This window comes from Falco cherrug, chromosome 3 (genome assembly GCF_023634085.1).
Source record: "Falco cherrug isolate bFalChe1 chromosome 3, bFalChe1.pri, whole genome shotgun sequence".
In the NCBI taxonomy this organism is placed as follows: Eukaryota; Metazoa; Chordata; class Aves; order Falconiformes; family Falconidae; genus Falco; species Falco cherrug.
In genome coordinates, this window is record NC_073699.1 from 57,089,092 (window position 1) to 57,105,422 (window position 16,331).

The 16,331-nt window shown below is 39.9% G+C and overlaps 1 protein-coding gene across 3 annotated transcripts in view; it reads right to left on the reverse strand.

Annotated features, from left to right (window-relative positions):
- The window catches only part of RBBP8 (RB binding protein 8, endonuclease), a 39,999-nt gene extending 37,636 nt beyond the window's left edge, over positions 1 to 2,363 (reverse strand). For 2 of the 3 annotated variants that reach the window (XM_055705380.1, XM_005445083.4), the window contains exon 1: positions 1,862 to 2,246. The gene's annotated coding sequence lies outside the window, so the exon portion shown is untranslated. The other variant, XM_055705379.1, reaches the window with a different exon arrangement.
- Positions 2,364 to 16,331: the final 13,968 nt, after the last annotated feature.

The following is a 16,331-nucleotide window of genomic DNA, read 5'->3' on the forward strand; positions in this document are numbered from 1 at the left end:
CTGTAATATAAATTACAGCAACTAAAAAAAAAAACCCCACTAAGGTGTTTTGTACAATTCCTAAGGCAGCGGTCTGAGCAAGCAAACCACAATGTCTGTACAGACAAATAAAAGGAGCAATTGACTCTCAAATTTCAGACACAAATTACAGTTGTAGTTCTGATGATACAAGGTCTACAATTAGTTAAGAAGCTGCACTCCCTATCTTGACAGCCTTCAAGCAACTTAAAACTATTTGAATGCAACTGCTGATTTAACTGGCCCCCTAGATTCACCACGATAAAATGTTCGGTTCAGTGGTCATGACCTAGTGTAGGGCCTGGAGGCCTTGATTCTGGTCTCCTTTCTCCTATCTCTGTGCACTGTCTTAAGCAAGTCACTTTTCTTTCTGTTTGGCTGTCTTTAGAATAAAAATAATGGAGTAAATGGACAAAGCGTTATTCCTAACAACACGGGATCACTTGAACTGTATTTTTTTCTCTAGTATAAGGATACTTAAATGCCACAGTAATGGAGCTGACAGAACACTCAGTATAGGTAGTCCCACATTTGCTTTAACACTCTGTCCATAGAAAATTCAGCGTCATTTCAATACCTGGTTTCAAGTTAGCAAATGTTGTTATATTAAATGAAGTCCTTAATACAAAATAAAATTACCTTTTCAAATTAGCCAAGCCTACAATTCTGCAGCAGAAGCCGAACAGTAACCTGCTCGCATCTTTGCAGCTGAAATGCTCTACTTTGTGTACAGTCACATCAAGCTATCGTACAATGCTTCTTTGTGGAACTGATTGCCTAGTGACATTAAGAACATCTTTTAAACTCTACTTTTCTGCCTTCAACAACAGTATTTTAGAAACTATTTTTTTCTCTGTCAAGTGCTAGTGGAGCGAAATCAACAAACTTACTATCACTATCTCAGATCTGATTATGTCAGGTGAATAATTCTAAAGAAAAGGGCATCTGAATCTAGAATTAGTGAAGGCAGTCCCTATTGGTTTTTTTCTGGTTCTTTTTTCTTTCCACAAAGATGAGCTTTAGAAAAAAAAAAAAAAAAAAAATCACAAACTTGCTCAGAGTTTCCGCAAATGATTAGGATGTCAAATGAATACAAACAGGGGAAAAAAGGAGCAACACATTTTTCCAAGCTTCACCCACTTCAAGATCCCGAAATGACACATTACTTTCTACAGGTGTTCAACCTGCCTTCAAACAGAGTGCCCCAAACAGGTGCTCAACCAGAGCCTTTGACAGGTCTGGGCATTTGCACAGGTGTAAAAGGCATTCAGTGATGTCAGCTTATTAGCTCGGTCTCCAGTTCTAAGAAAGGATTCTCCAGTCCTTACGAAAAAAACATCACCTGAGCTGGATGTATGGGCACTTTCAGACAGAGAGGGAACTGGAAGCTGCCCGAGGGGGCGAAGGAAGCAGAATGCCAGCCCTCTCCCGACCGGCGCCGTTCTCAGGCAGGGCTTTACTCCTACCCTCCCGACCAACCCTTTCACGAAACAACCTAAACATATATTTCTATATCCCTCTTCCTTCAACCGCTAACTCCCTTCGGCATCGTAAGCCTTTGCACAGCTTCCTAAATGACAGCCTTCCTACGCACACCACCAGCGCCGGCAGTTAGCACCGATAAAGCACTGAAGCTGTTTATCTGTATTTGTACTCCGCTGACAGACACACATGGCCTCTCTGTGATTCTGGAGCGCACAAACCTTCCTGAACCCCTGACCCCCACCAAAAAGCCTGAGCATCAGCTGCTCATCCAAACTCAACTCTCCTGTACCGCCCAGAGGTGCTTTTTGTCTTTTTTTTTTTTCCCCCTCTTTGCACAAACACTATACAGAAAACTCACTCGTATGGCACGCCGGGATGCTCTGAGAACTCCTACCATGACCAGCGCCCGAGAGCTCGCCAGGCGGGAGCAAGCCCCCGCGCTCCCGCCACCCCGGCCGCCCGCCAGGCGTGTCACGTCCAGCCCGGACGGCAAAAGGGGTGGGCATGTCCCACACGTCCCTTCCCCCGAGCGGCAGCCAGGCCGGCCGGAGCCTCCGAAACGTAGAGACCGGGCAGGCGCGGGCCGCGCCCCCTGCCCGGGGGCTCCTGGCGGGCGGAGGGCCGGTGTCTGCAGCGTGCCCCACGGGAACTGTGGGCCGCGGGGAAGCCCCGCTGCCGGCGCAGACCCGTCCCCGGAGCGGGAGCGGCACGCTCGCGGCCGTTACCAGGCGGCGGCGGCGAGGGGAGCGCGCGCCGTTACCTGGTTGGCTGCCGGCAGCTCCGCGCGAAACGGCGGGAAAAGGGAACGTCGGGGCCGAGCGCCTTTCCTGTGGAGGGAGGCGGAGTCCGGCCAGTTCCCGCGAGGCTTCGGCACTGCTCTCGCGAGAGCGGGGCCGCAAGGGTCTGCTGCCCCGGGGGCTGCCTTTCCGCCCGGCCGCGGTGGCGGCTGGCGCCTCTGACAGGCGTTCAGGTGCCGCGGGCTCCGCCATTTCAGACACCCACCGCGTCCGACAGGCGTTGTCCCATGCTTCTTCCTCATCCTGTGACTGGCCTGGCGTTCGGGATTTCCACAGAGAGCATCCAGGAGAAAGGCAAGGGGATGAGCCAGACCTTGCCAGGTGCCACAGTTAAGCGTGGCAGCAGGCGTAAAACACTATGGAAAAGCAAGGGGTGTGTGAGAGAGCCTGGATTAAAACAAAGGCTTCCCATGCAGGGGGAACCTACCTGAAAGAAATATTTGCTGGCTTAGATGTAAAGATCTTCAGGATACGCTGCTGGGGCAGAAGTGGCCTTGCTAATATTCAGGCTGTGCTGCCAGATCTACCCTTTGCACAGGATTTGCCTTCTGCTGACTGCTGGGCTTTACATACATAAGACTTATTTGTAACGCCCCCCGCCCCCATGATCTTAACAGATTCCATGTGTTTGTCGTTAATTAGCATACAGCAGAACACCCTAGGACATATTTTAATGTTTTATATGAGTATGAAAACCGGTAGGCTCGTATAACTAGTATGGCATAAGGCAGCTGAACTTTTGTGTCACTTTAGAGACTTCTACCAACATATTTTTTTTTGCCCAAAATTGCAGGTCAATGTTCTTTCACTCATTGGGACCAACCATGCTGCCTGCCGTGAGATAGACCCCTTAACAGTTAGTTTGTAGTTCTTTTCAGTAATGAAATAGAAGCAAAACACAGCTTTTCACTATTCCTATTCTGCCTTAACACAATTCCATGGGACCGTTTTGGCATGTATAGGAACACTTGCAGAGACAGCGTAGTGGCGTGATTAGAAGATACAATGGTGATCAGTTTGCAAGGGCCTGTGCTACAAACACATGCTTTCTAGATTATTAATAGCAGTATGAAAAATTTAGGTGTTCAGGTATTTGGTAATTGTTAGTAGCTGTTCCACTTTACTCTTGTTAGATTGCTCCAGTCTCCAGAAAGTATTGTAAACGTGGCATATTTACAACGTAAATAAAGTGGGATCTGAAATACTATTTCAAAATTTCTGAAATATTTTGAAATACCATCAGACAGTCCAAAGTGACCTGTGATTAAGTAGGCTTTACATCTGTTGTTCAAATTTGTTGAAAATACTCTTGGTTTCCCATCAAATATGTACCTTGAGTTTTTAAGTATTTTGAAAAAGCTTGTGGTTAACATTTCTGGTCATTCCGCACCATTGTTTAGCCACTTATTTTTCACCTGAAATAAAATAAATCAGTGTTCAGTAGCTCAGCAGCAGATTACTTTCATTGTAAGTTTGATCCATTATCATATCAGTACACATATGGTAGAACTAAAATGTTATGGAAGAAATGGTCACAATAGGTTATGATAAACGCTCTACTAGTCTTCTTAAATAATGCCCGTGGGCAGCTTTTTATTCTACTTTTGAAACTTCTATAATCTTAAAGTTTGTGGTGTAGGAAAGTAGTAATTTTCTCAGAGTTAAGAGGAAGAGATGTCTTATATATATACACAATCTGATAAGTAGCAATAAAACAGCCCTCTTGCCAATTATTCGGGTATTTTACCATAAACTGTACCTTTCTTTCTATTTATAGGAAGCACTCTGGAAAATAGTTATATAATCCATTTTATTTCCCCATAAACTGTGTGAGCAGTTTATTCTCATATTCTCTCGTTGAACTTTACAGCAGTATAAATCCATTGACTTCTATAGTGTTAATCTTACCTACTCAACAGTAAGTGATAACGGATTAAGACCGGCAGTTGAACTTTGTCTCCCTTAGAAATTTATTTGATTTTATGTATCCCATAATCACATACTTGGCCACCAATTACTGGATAGATCCCTGGCTCATTAAACATACTAGAAAACTACTGAAGAGTCTGATACTCCACATTCAATTGTATTGGATGTCTTAAACTGACTTGTCCAACTGGAACTACATCTCATTCATCTCATAGGAGTAAACACACACACCTAGACAATAAAACTGTGGGAAAAATGCTTCACCATTGTTGCACTTGAACAGATATGAAACTTTCTATGGTGTCATGGCTCATGTCCAGATTTCAAAATAACCCTTAATACAGCACATAAAACTAGGTGACAGAATACTTTTCCATGAGCAACTCTGCAAAAAGGGAATCTAGTTTAATCCTAGCCCACTTTAGACCTGGTTGGTCTGAAATGTTTAATCTTACTAATAGTATGTGAAGCTGATGATTTTCTATTATACTTTAGGGATAATGCCTTCCTTGTTAATGATTGGATTATTTACCAGCAAATCAGCTGATGACTGAGTTTCCATTGTAAGAGTACTACAATGTTGCAGCACAGATAAAATAAAAATTAGCCTTTAGTTCACACACACACACTTTTTGGGAGGTAGTACGGAGGCTGCATCAGTGTTTCTAACCATTCAGGTAGGAGAAGCTGACCTAGCTCGCTGCATATGCTTACAGAATAAAGTTAAAAGAGATTAGTAGAAAGCTTACATTTTTTACTTCTATTACCGTAAATTTGGATGTAAAGATTAAAACCAGCTTTGAATGACACTGGGGAACTCCAATTTAAATATTTGAATTGCTTTAAACACCATGGTAAATGTATCATTCTTCCTGTATATATAAATAGATACATACATATATATCTATATATAATAGTGAAGTTCTAATTTATTCATATGATATTTAGTAGATAGCACATATACATTCATGGCCAGTGTGCTCACAACCTCCTTGACTTGCAGATCTGCGTTTAGGGATATCTTTAAGAATATCTTGCTTAACTCTCTAGTCATGTTCATTTAATGAACATTATGTTGCAGTTGCCAATGAGGACATGAAAGGAGCCCAACATCAGATGCAGCAAATAAAAGCATGTGGCACAATTCAGCTGCTACCTAAACAGGATTTGAGCTGGGAGTGTAGGAACAGGCAGTCCTCTCAATGGTATGATTTCTTACAGCTGGGAGGACACACAGAGCACACCACTGCTGTCTGGCACAGGTAGTTGCTTTCTTTGGAAAAATAAGGAGGAGCCACTCCATCACCCCCACTAGTTGAATGTGATTCTTCTCAAGCTGCTTGCGTAGCCACTTTTGAAATCGAGCCAAGATCAAATTCCCTGATGCCAGTAACATTGTTCCCTTTAAGAAACCCTCTTCTTTGAAGTGCTTTCATTGCTTCTCATCTGTAGTCAGAAACAGTCAGGATATATTCCACTGAAACTCTCAGGTCTTTTAGAGAGCCTTGATTGGGGGGGGGGGGGGGGGGAAGCAACCTGAGGGATGCTGTTGCAGCACCCCAGTGCAGTCTTCCTGGTCCTCAGACTCTAAGCAGCAGCATCTACTTGTGTTGGCTGCAGACGGAAATGTTTCTCAGGTTAATGTGAACAGTCTGAGTAGATATGCATATTTATCTGAGCCTTGGGAGGCTGTTTCAGGCTTGGAAGGCTGAAGTAAAAGTTTACAGATCTGCATACAAAATCATGCCACCTACCTTTTACTGTAATGAATGACAAAATTCAGGACAGGAAAACAAGCAAAAGAGAAACAACATATGGGAAATAATATTTTACTTATGTTTTCAGAAAAAAAATCCCCAAACAATGGCCCCTGCCCTTCCTGCCCCCTGAAAAAAGCAGCTGAGGAGACCCCAAATAAAACAGAACACAGAAACTGGAGAGAGAGAGAGAGGATGGCAAGAGGTATTTTGAAAAAACTGATTTATTTAGTTTGAATTTAAAAAATGTGCTGTGTTAAAATTGTGTAGCTTTAGAAATCAAAGCTCTCATGTAGCATTTTACAGGTTCTACAGAGAGTCCCTTTGTAAACTATACAGTTCAACAAGCTGTAATTTTTTCTTTTGAAAATGGTTTATTCCTTAGCAAGTTTTCCTTCCATACTTGATAACAATATCAACAGAAATGATAAAAAATAAATGTTTTTTATAATGAATGTTTTTAGCTTCTGAGCATACAAATTTTTCCGTATGTTCTTTTCCATTTTCCCACACTTTGAAGAAAAATTTTTACATGCAGATACAATGCTGCTAGTGAGAAGGTCATTTCAATCTGCTATTCATTGAATTTTTAAGCTGCTCAGGAGGCCTTTTTATTGGCACTCTGCAAAAGAATAATAATGTTCATTTTTGCATCAACCTGAAAACAGCTGGCAGTAAACACCTCCATAATTGAAGCTTCCTGTTGTGTGACTACCATGAAGTCTTACATAATCCTGTATAGATATTTTTGTGTCTAGTGGTTTAGGTCCACTGGGGATTCTGATTTGTTTTTTTTTACATCATGAAAGAGAATGGTTATTATTTCACTGAAAGATAGACAAAAATAAGATTTCCATGGAAATGGAAGTAGCTATGTTTTCAAAAATGTAGTTATGGCAAGAAGATTCACATTTACTTAAGTTAAAGAGTTATTTTGTCCTAACAGGCATGACAAAACCTGTCTTCATTCCTTTCTATTCAGCTCAGCAAGTACTTCTGTGCTCCAGTAGTTAATCAGTTACTAGATTCCACAGCTTTTGTTTTCACACTCTTTAATTTTTCTTATTTGACACAGAACTTGTGAAAGGATTCAGTTGCAGATACAGGTACAACTTTTGGGTCTGCCTACTCTTTATGATTAGGACTGCTTTTTGTGATCATTGCCACCACAGTTACTCATTCTAAACAGGCAAATTTCTGGTAAGTATTTAGAAAGAAAGCAGTAAGAATGACTTTTCCTATCTTACCCTGAAGCCAATTCTAAATATGTAAATCTAAGTTTAATTAACTCCCTCCATAAAACTGAACAATTCAAAACGTTAGACTGGCAAGAATTACTAACCACACATTTTACTGTAATGGCACTATGCCTTGTCACAACAGTGCTGTTAGGAGACATGGATTATAAAAACACTATAAAAACCAAGACCAACAGGCAACACTTAAATGACTTGCTCAAAATACTAAGTCATTGGCAGTGAAGTTTCTGTCTCACTCCCATGCTTAGTTCATTGAACCATCATCTCTCCAGTAAATACTCTTGCAAACAGAGCAGATGATGTTGAGCTGCACACAGAAGGGTCAAAAAGCTGCACTCACAAAAATCCTCTCAACAAACGCTATAGAGACTGGCAGTACTCAAACACGTTAAGGAGATAGCCATTATACCACTTCAAGCATAAGAGAAATTTTTGCTTAAGGTTATCTTAAATTAATTTTAAAGAAAGACTTTCAAAACTCACCCTTCTGTTTGAATTGTGAAAAGTTCTGTTCTTGATCGGGGTGATAAATATTTACTATTGACTTCCCCTCCAGCTATAAACCTCAAGTGTAAGTAAGATGAGGAAGCCACTGTGGACCACACTAGAGAATGCCGAGAGGAGATCTGCTGCACCTAAGATATATACAATGTGCAATGGATAACCTAATATGCCTTTCATTTAACTGGCTGGGCAGGTTTCTGCATTCTGGAGAGCATGGAATCATACCAGAATTTGTTGGCATAACAAGCCTGTCAGACCGGTTCCCAGGGCGCCCAGGAACCTGCCCAACCAGTCTGCATCAAAGGCCGGCCCAACATGCTGCAGCTCAGCTCAGGCTCAGGGAGGCTTCATACGCGGTGAATTATTCACGCCTCTGTCAACTCCCAACATACGACTCAGAGAGAATGATGTAGCCTCCAGCAAAATAATTTACTGAGGGGTGGGGGAATGATACATCGTTGTTAAGTGTAGCAAGATCTTATTGTTATAAATTTTCTTTCATTTTATATGCAGATGCACTGGGCTAGAGGTCTTGCCCAACGTAAGTACAAAGAGAAACAGGAAAGAAAGTACCTTTTTTTTTGTAACACTAACTATACGGGTTTCTTATAGTCAAATAACACCAAATCTTTAGTGTGACCAGCTAAAAAAAAACCCAAATTATGCTCTAATTCAGATTTATTTCCAGTTCTGCTCTAAGTCTTTAGGTATACCTACTGTATATATAGGATTCAGCATAGCTTTGTTACATGTGGGAGACGGTACTCTGGGAGCTAGCACATGGAATATCCACCTCATGACTTTGGTGGAGCCCTAGGTCAGCGCAAGCTCACCCTGAATTATTTCACAGGATATTTCAAGATGAAACAGGTCAGAGAACATGGATTGTATGGGACATGCTTCCATAACTGTGAGGAACTACTTGTGAGGCAACATCCTGCTTCTCTGAAAGATGCAGCAGCTGCCCTGTTACGATAGCACATGGGCTGCAGCAGCAGCAGCGCTCCTTCTTGTACATGGCTGGGGGGCAAGAATACTTGCACATCAGTCCTTCATATAGCGTAGTTATCCAGGCTGTAGGCAGAGATCAGGATATGCCCCAACAGAAGCCTGCATCTGTGTAAACTTACTACTTTTTTTTCTCAAATACAAATCTAGACCATAATTTTCAGATCTCCTGTTGTGGCTGTCAGAGATGTTGACTGAAATCAGTAGGAGCTGTAGAAGTTTAACACTTCAAAATGTTATCATGGGTATATACAATCAATCTGCTAAATTTATGCTTAGGCAGGTTTCCTTGTATTTTATTTAGGCACCTAAATCTAAACACTCAGGCTTGAAAAAATTGGCTCTATTCAATGTTGTCAAAGTCTCTGAGTAACTGTAGAAAGCGTTTGTTCGTAAAATGACCTCACAGTGGTATCATTTATCAGATTTTAGATCTTTTCTTACTTACCCATAATAGTTACTAGACAACAAGTGGTCAGCACAAGAAGTTACCATCAAATTCAACCAGCATTGTGCCACATGGGCAGTTTTTTCATCATTGACCAGAATACGTAAAAGAAATGCTGATACTTGAATATACTCAGATTATTTCAGTACAGGAACACAACCTTTCCTATAGCACTACATCTTATGACAGCCTTGAAAGGAAGGCTTATATCTGAAGAAGGCAACTGGATTACTAACTGAGCTAAAATGACAGATGTATGCTGTTTCTGCTTGCAGTCACACCACCTTAGGCTATGATTTCATACAGCTAAGCAGGGCTGGGCTTGGTCAGTACTTGGATAAGAGATTTACAAAAAATCTGCTGCAGGAAGTGGTTTTGATGATTCAGTAGGCTATACTGAATAATTTGGTGATGTGATGGAGACATTGGGTTCTGGATATGCCACAGTCTTAGTGCCACATAAAATTGAAGTTTTTAAAGGCTCCAAAGCCCTTTCCATAAGCACTACATCTTGAACTGTAGATCCTTGTCCAACGTGAATGTACTATGTCTGCCTGCAGTTTTTTTTATGAGTGTCACATAACTGGATAAACCACGTAACTGATTAACACAGGTAATTTACCACCCAAAACAGCTGTTAGACTATACAATGTGGAAAAGGTTCTACTTGCTTAATAAACTTAAGGAGGGCTGGTGTGCTTCAGAGCTGGTCTACTCCTTGCAGCTATGTCAGCTGGTCTCGTAAAAGATATTGTCTGAAATTTTATATCCTCTATCCTAAGCTCATTGTTAAACCTGGAACCTTACAGTGAATCTGGTGGTGGGCCTTTAAAGGACATTGGGCTTGGCATTTAACTGTACAATAGAGTCTGAAAAGTACCTCTTCCTTTTACTTGATAGCTTAAAGAAGAGTTTGAACACATTTTCTCCTCTCCAGTCTTTTGCTCCCCCAAACCAAAACCACCATGTACACACCTTATAGATTAATAGGGGCTTCTCATCAGTTGGGGTTTCTTATATAGGGTTGCTGGCAGGGGTGAGACCTTAAATTAGGCTTTTATAGTCACTTCCACATGTTACAGAAATTTAATTTTTTTGTATGTAAAAAAGCAAAGGTATAGGACAAGAAGTCATTGTATGTATCAATACATTCTTGGATAAACATCACTTGACTGTTGATCTCAGCCTTGTAACCCATTACAGTTCTAAAAATACATATACCACAGAGACAAATACTGTAGTTGCTTGGAGTTCACCGTGAGAGATTGCTTTTCCTCCTAAAGAAGGCAGTATAATTATCTGAAGTACTGAATCGTCTCTTATTTCAAATATAATTTGCAGTAAATTGATCTTACAGATGCATGCTTTTTCAAATCAAACCTATTCCTAAATGGTTTTCCAATTGAAAATAAAGTATAAGTTGTTTGTCATCTCCAGCCTTAGTCAAGAAGAGTCACATAGTGCTTATCTGTGAACTCTTCCAATTTATACAATCATCACATAAAATCTTCTTCAGGAGAAGAGGCTGAGAGAGGTGCAATTCTGAAAAGTAAGACAATCTAAATGGTGCAGGCTTCAACTTGTTCTTATAGTGAAGGTATGCACAAACATTCATGTCTACAAGTATTCATTACAGAGAGTTTACAACATACCTCCCCGTAGCTATCAAAAGCTGCTCAGTACTTTCACAAACAAATTCAGATAACACACATGCCCCCACACCCCTATCAGAGTTAGGTAATATCTCTCTTCTCTTGACTGGTTGTGTAGCACTGTAAGGACAGGGTGACTGTTGGTTCGTAAAGGGCATGTTGAAAAATAGGCCAAGTCCTACCTTGGATAGGGAAGAGAGGCAGCAGCAGTTAATTTCTGACCTAGAGGCTAGCTAGAGAAAAACGCCTCCAAGTGAGCCAAAGGATGCAACCTAAAGTATTTTTTGATGCTTTTCTGAGCAAGAACAGGTTTAGAATTTGTTGTAACTAATTTGCTAATGACGACAATTTCTCATTTATCTCAGCTAAGACAGCAGGGCTGGGCATTGGCAGGATATAAAAAAAAATAAAATTACAAGAGAACTATCACTATTCTTACTACAAGAGTAAGCCTGATACAAAAGCTTGGCTATTTTTCTCTGAGAGCAAAAAGCCTTGACATGTTATTCTTCTTGATGTCAGTCTACCTCTTTCTCCACAATTCTCGAGACTGTCTTTAACATTTGGTCCAGTTCAGTAATTTAAGAAGGGAAATCGGTTTTGTGAGCTTTTGCGTGTAGAGAGGTCTCACTATGGGCTGTAATGCTACAGGAATGTTGTGAGGAAGTGTAGGAGAAGAATTAATTCCTAGGAAATCCCAACATTCCTTTCTGCTCTCTGAAAGGAGTGGTAAAGAAAGGAAACAAAAAAAACCCCAAACAAAATAGAAAGTGGCTGAAGCACCTCAGACCATTACACCTGAATGATTACTGTGGAATGAGATTGCATAAATGACTGGAACCTCCATTTTTGCCTAATTTAAAAAAGTCCTTCCTACAGATAGTCCTTTGTGGCACTTTTGTGTAGAGTGATTATTACTTATTTCAGAAAAGACTGCCATTGACTAAAGTATCAACATCCCTTGTCATTGGATTTTCTTCTTGTCTATTGCCTGTATTTGACCAGGTTTGAATTATTATTATGAAACATTGCAGCTTATCCTCTTACAGACATTTAGGACTACTTTGCCTTTTTTTTGGTAGAAATTAATCTTTACAGAAGAGTGACTATTTGCTATAAAGACAGTTATAAAGCAGAAGTGGCATTGCTGTAATTGTTTGGGGATCTGACTAACAAATATTTTTCTGCTATTTGTCTTCTTTTTCAGATGATACTGTATTAAGCAACAGGCTTCCTATGTGGAGATGTGGAAGCATAGGATATCAGGGACCTCACATTACTTTTTCCCATGCTGAAATTAGATATTTTATTTCTCTATTTTGTCTTCTATGCCTTCAGTTTTTTTAAACTTGAGAATTACTTTACCACCTCATGGTGATTAAACTTGTACTTACAGTCTCTTCTGTAGTCCTTTGTCAAAGACCTTGGAAAATCCAAATTAATTATCTACCACTCATTTTTCTGCTGTTTTACAAATACACCAGACAGTTTTATTAAGGAGCTACAGTTTTCTATTGCAGGAGGCTTGCTTAAATGTTCTTAACTTATTAGGTTTTTCTTTGTATTTCATATTGCTAAATGTAATAATAGTTTAAATCAAGCTTTTACTGAAGAAAGACTAGTTTTCCAAAATTATTCACAAGGCCTATTTTAAAAAAACGAGTATGTTTTTGTTGCTTTCCAGTTCTTCAAGTTTTAGTGAGAAAATATATTTTTGGTTTGAAACCTGATGTTACTGAGAAGATATTTTCAGTTAGAAACTTAAAATGCCACTTTGCTATTAAGCATCTCCAGAGTTCAGATTAAGAGAAATCCAACCACATTCTGTTACTTCATACAGCACGATTTCCTTGCAGCATTTTCTCTTCCAATACGTACAGTTTTGTTGGTCTGTCATGTTTCTTGTACTTTGAAACAGCAAGAGCAGGAGAGTATTGGGAAAATACTAGATGGAAGTAAATGTAGGTTTTAACTTTTCAAAAGAACATCAGACTTCTGTAATTAATATCTTTCAGTTAAAATTCTGAACTTTTGAAGTTAGAAGGAGCTTTGCTAATGACTTTACTGAAGCCAGATTTTTAATCTTCTTATGCTACCTTTCTTGTGTGATAAAATAATCAAGGAATCTTTTGAAAAAATGGCTGTTCCAGTATATGTTTCTAGCTTGAGCTGCTGAGAGCTACTTGCTTTTTGAAGCAAGAAGGAAAGATAAATTTGAGCACCCTGTGGTGCTAGTCAGTACACAGAATACAGGACCGTGCTTTAACCTGCATGATAAAAGCAGAAAATCAAGACACAGACTTATCAAGCCTCCAGCTTTGACCTTCAGCCTGTGACTTGAACTATAAGCATGATTGTATCAGTTTAGCACATCATCCAGCAGATCACTGGCTGGCTGTCATCGAGTGACCATCTACCTCTGGTGAATTTGATTCTATGGGAGATGTCTAGCAGCATCCCATTGCAATGAGCAGGAAAGCATACTGCTTAACAATGCCGTGTGCTCGGACAAACACATTAAGTGGGAGACTTGTACGGCTTTTCCATCATGCCTCTTGCCTGCCAGGTAACACTATGTGTCAGACGTGTCCTTTTGTCTTAAACGTGTTGAAGTACTGTGTTGCGTGGCAGAAAAGAGGAATCATAAGAACATTTTAAATGAAATCATCATATTTAGTCCTTTTGACAGTGCTTCTAAGGCTAAATGACAGTAATTTATCAAAGGCTGCAATGTTTATCTAGAATATATAGAATAAGACCAGTCTTGCTTCATCAGTCTATCTCCAAAATGGCTTTTTAATCTAATTCGCAAGCTACCACATACTGAAATTGCAATGTGCTGTGAGAAAAAGTGCTGAATCTGAAGTTAACTGCTGTTGTTTCAAAAGCAGTCACTCTCAGGACAGTCAAGTAGCCTTTAGAAAACTCAGGGAAACTGGTGTTTATATAGCTTTTATGTCCAATTCCTTAACAATGTTCTGTGTTTCTTATGGATACCCATAAGTTTAAAAAAATTGGTTCTTTTCTCATATTCCTTTTATTTGCTCTTTGTATGAAGATAAAAGGACCTCTGACATTTGAGAGCCTTGTTTTTGGTCTTATTTGTCATTGTTTCTTATATTAAATTCAATTTTGTGACCTCTAACAGGTATCCACTGTCTCCACCTAAGTGTCCAAGCAGTTACTTGTCTTGACATAACCACAATGAACTAAATTGATTTCTGTTAAAATTAGCCTATCAGGGAGGTGAATTGGACCTACTTGTTTCATCTGATCTCCTCTCCCTCTCTCAGTTCTTCAGCTTCTGTCATCTATGGTCAGTTGTTTATATTCAGCAACTACAACAGAGGTGTAAGTAAGAAACCTTCATTTCTTAACCTGTTGTCAGCACTCTCAGGATTTAAAAGGAAAATGTTCATGCTAGTACAGCAGCATTATTGAAATGGGATGAACAGAGGGGCTTGGGTTTATGCCTCATCCAGTATTTCTTCTTTGTGCTGTTTAAAATATAGGTTAGCTACTTTCAGAGCAATCCCAGTAGAAGGTAGCTTCTGGCAGGGAGGGGAAGAGTAGTGGGAGATGAGAGAAGGTGTGGTGCCTTACTCCAGCACAGGTCTCTGCAGAGCTCCTGACCACCTTCCTCTGAGACACACAGCTGGAGCCCTGACTCTCACAGATGGCAAAGAGGCTGTCACTCCCCTTCTTGATTTACCCAGAACCCAAGTTTGCCATTGTCAGCCAATTCTGCCAATGAAAGTGTTTGTGGGTATTTTTGGTGGAAGGCATCAGTGAAATAATCTGGTTTAAAACTTCCATACTTCAACAAAAGGAACTTCTAAGCCGAAATTACTAAAGAAATAGCACAGCCCACAATCCATCTATTAGGGTAGCTGAAGTACTGGCAAATAAAAGTGATGGGTCTACAGGATTTTTTTTAAACAAAACCTATGTTTCGTTTTAAAACAAAGCCATCAGTGGTAGCATGTCTGAGAGGGCATATGCTTAAACCTTTTCAATATATGAAAGCGATCAAAATTCTGAAAAACTAGCAAATGCACAGCAACCAAAACCTTATTTAATATGGTATAAATGCTGTTGAGGCCTGACTTCCGTGAGGAACAGCTAAAATGTAAGAGCATTACTGGGGTAATTCTCAAAACGGCACAATACATTTTCCTCATTCCCACCTTGTTTATCACTGTAGAGGTGGGATCAATTTAAAAAAACAAACACAGAAAAGGTAGTTGTCATGTAACAATGTCTTTTGTGTTAGATTTATTTTGCTCCCTCAGGAAAGCTGTATAGCTAAAACATAAACTCTTCACCTGCACAGGAAAGATTTAAACTTTGAAGTGATTCTTCCTTACATGATGCCGGTCAAGTTTCTTTTTGCATTGTGGTTATTGTTCTGTGCATAACACCACAGTATTTTCAATGCTCTAGTGATCAAAAAAAGAAGTACAATACAGACACAATGTAGGTATTGTTGTTTCCATAAGTACTTATGGGCTTCTGAAAATTCCAAGGGAAGTGGGAATTTGCCTTAAGGCGTATTTTTTCTGGTACTTCCTTAAGGTCCTGACAGAGAGCAGTTGTGCCTGGACTGCCAGCTCAGGGCACCTTTATCTGAGCCTCCACCCAAGACAAGACCAGAATCCAGCTGATAGCTCATCAGTATTCTGAGTCATGCTGTCTGAGAAAACAGATACTACAGGATTTCAGTGTTGAAGGACTTCTAAAATGAATCAGTTAAGCTAGACCAAATTAATCTACAGCCACTTACATTAATTTGCATTCCTAATCACCTAAACTAAGCCAGGGACTCTAATTTGAATGTGAATTTAAGTGATCAGACAACTTTTTGGATTTGCTTAATGCAATCAGTTTAACATCTCACCTTTCATCAGTATGGCCGACAGAGGAAGATTAGGGAGAAGTAAGCTAAGGCATGAATTTGCAGTGCTCTAGCTACTTTGCCCTAGTCCCTTCTGAACTAACACTTGTAAGTCTAAGTGTATCCTACTTTCAAAGTAGACTAACTAGTGAGCTGTGATGTCATTCCATAATCCACTTGGCAGTGGTTACCTTGTATAGCTGAGACCTAAGTTAATCTATTGAAACTTGCTGATATCCCATGTGTGAGATTCATTTGTATTACATGGTTAGCACAAAGTGGGCAGAAATATCAGCAAGCTTGACCTGGAGCATCTCCTCTAAAACTGGTGATTGTTTAGATAAAGTGTGTAAATGAATTGGGTGCCATATAATTCAAGTATCTAAAAGGGACTTTCCTACCATCCCTTGTGCAAGTTCTTCCAGTATTTTCTTCTTTAGGAAATAAATCACATTTTAATAGGTGTCTTTTTGAAAGTAAAATAATTGGAATTTTATCTAGAGTAATAAAAATGGATTTACTTGTACAATGTGGAGGCCTTGAGTGTTCATATTTGCAAATCAGCAATGTGGTTTTCTTA